The sequence below is a fragment of the Anoplophora glabripennis genome, unplaced genomic scaffold, assembly GCF_000390285.2.
Source record: "Anoplophora glabripennis isolate ALB-LARVAE unplaced genomic scaffold, Agla_2.0 scaffold38, whole genome shotgun sequence".
Classification (NCBI taxonomy): domain Eukaryota; kingdom Metazoa; phylum Arthropoda; class Insecta; order Coleoptera; family Cerambycidae; genus Anoplophora; species Anoplophora glabripennis.
Genome location: NW_019416373.1, coordinates 1,293,906 through 1,296,769, shown reverse-complemented (window position 1 = coordinate 1,296,769; position 2,864 = coordinate 1,293,906).

The window sequence follows — 2,864 nt, the reverse complement described above, 5'->3', positions numbered from 1 at the left end:
CATTTCCGCAAAAATAATTTAATTTTGACGAAACTTGGTGACCTTTCTGTGTATTGGATAACCACATATTTTTTTTAGTTAAAAAAATTAAGAACTTTCTGAGATATTCATTTTCTCCGGTCCGAAACACATTTTTTTTCGAACAAAAATTCTATTTAGAAAAATTATCGTACACAATTCTGCCGGTGCTCATTATTTTCGTTTTGACATATACTTCTTGCTAAAATAAAAAATGTATAATCACAATTTAAAAAAAATGCAAATAAAAAACAAAAAATGACTTGCAACAATGAATTTTTCAGTAATTGTTGATAACTTGTTTAAATTTTTTAAAACAAAGAAAAACTGATTACACCATTCAATTGTATGGAAAAACATACAAAAGAAACGTTGTTTAATTGTTCGAAATCAAATAATTTTGTGTAATACCGAAACAATGCTAATCTATAAAACAATTAAGTAAAGAAGTTAGTTAAAGTGAAAAACTGTTCAAAAATTTCTTTTGTTTTTTAGAAAAAATTCAAAAATTTATAAAATTTTAAATGTTCTTTAAAATAAAAAAGGAAGTTATTTTTTATTACTGATTTGTTTACAGGAACAATATAAGACCACTCCAAATTTCACATCAAAAGATTAATTTTTCCCAAAGTTATGTTATGTCAAAGAATCAATCAGCTCATCCATGTCATTTTTTGCATTTTTTAGCAGGTTTTTGAAGTGTGTTTATACATGTTTTTATTTTAGTAAAAAGTACCTATAAGTCAAAACAAAAAAAAATGAACACCACCAGAATGATTTTTCTAAGTAGAATTTTTGTTTGATAAAAAATGTGTTTCTGACCAGAAAAAATGAATATCTTGGAAACTTCTTGTTTTTTTTATCTAAAAAAATTTGTGATTAATTGACACAGAAAGGTATATCTACTTTCACCAAGTTTCGTCAAAATTAAATTGTTGTTGCTGAAATGAAAAATAAAAAAACTAAACTAAACTACCTAAACTAACTAAAAACTAAAAATAAACTAAAAATAAAAGGCGATTATTCCCATTTTTCTCGGAAATTTTGAGGTTAACTTTAAAAATGACCTCTACGAAAGTTGTAGATTTTTACATGATCTACAACTTTTGTATTGAACACTTTTTTTGACGTCAACTTTCGCCGATAATCGCAATAATATCATTATTCACCACTTTTCAACCCCCCAAATCTACCCTCTATCACGTCCGCCCAAGCATTTATAATCTATATCTCTTTTTTCCTCTAAAGGAGTTATTTTGATCAGTCTATACACAGGGTTCGCAACTTCAACATCAGGCAAAAATTCGAAATGCACAATTCCAATAAAAGTAAAAAAAACACTTAGCGTCACTTTGACATTGGATCGAGATTGTAGAATTTTTTTATTTCAAGGAAACAGTCGTTTTTTTACACCCTGTATGTCTATGTTATTGACTTTGTATTAGTTCCTCGATATGTCGTTTTTTTTCCATAAATTTACCGTTAATGATGCAGGATACTTCAAAGGGTTAAAAAAAAACCGCACAGCGCTTTGTAAAAATTATATTTTCAAAAAAAATACCTGAGTTGAGAGTTGTATAACTTAATTTTTGAGGAAAGGTTTTAATACTTTTACAATAGTTCAAATATGTAGAGAAATAAATATGGTAAAATACCTAGTCCTAGGTTCAAACAATATATACAATTACATAACTAGAGCATTGACCCTTAATATGAACACGTTTTATATGTAATAAGCTGCTTTTACAATTCAATTAGATGAATGAAATACAAAGCAACACTTCCCGTTTCTGTTCACAATATTACAAAGTTAATTTATATGTAAATGTTTAGGCTACATGTAAAGTGAAAAGTTCTAGAAACTTTTACATTTGTTGTAGTTACTTTTATAGATATATAAAATATAAAAATTTAAGAATACAGTATGTACAAGGCTCACATTTCATAGTTATAGTATGTACATAAGCAAAAGAGTCATATCTGAAGTATATTCTGATTGTTATCAGTGATAATTAAAAATAAAGAGATAAAACTAACAAAAATTACTTGCGAGAGATCATTTTTTAAATTAACAATTTTTACAGTTTATTTTTATAAATAATTTATTCCATAGAATCAATTCATTTATTTAGTAATAGGAAATAATTATATTTGAAGATATATGAGTTGTGTAAATATAGCAAAATTTTAATTAAATTGTCATTTAAATGATTGTAAATGTCGTCTGCGTTGGTATACTAAATTAATTCAAATATATTGTCAACAACAGACATCGTCAAGTATAAATAAAGCAACGTGATCAAATAAAAAAGAAATACAGTTTAAAACTAAAAAATAATACTGACTGTGGCTGTTTTAAAATATAAAATAATATTAATTGTCCTTTAACTGTGCATGTCATTGTAAACTAAAACTAATGTACCAAAGGTATTTGTGGAAAGGTATATGAGAAAAATGTCTTAATTAAAAATTAAAGAGACCGTAGTTCTTATTTTCTAAAATCAATCTGTAAAGAAATGCTCATTTTTCAATTGAATTTACTTCCAGACAAAAGAAAAGGTTGATATGAATTAAAAAAACTTTACCAGTGGAAATGATTGAAAAAAGGACACTTCCTTAACATTGTAGGTTAGTACTTTTCACGAATCGTATATACAGTATGTTAAAAATATTTATTATCTATTAGAAAGCTGTCTAATAGTAAAAATATTTTATATTTAAACTGGATAATGCGAAACATATTTTTTTACTATTAATTATTATTAAGTGAATGAAACATACATTCTAAAATAAGCACCATATACGTTAATAGTTCTATTTTTACTGCCGATACATGTGTTTATATA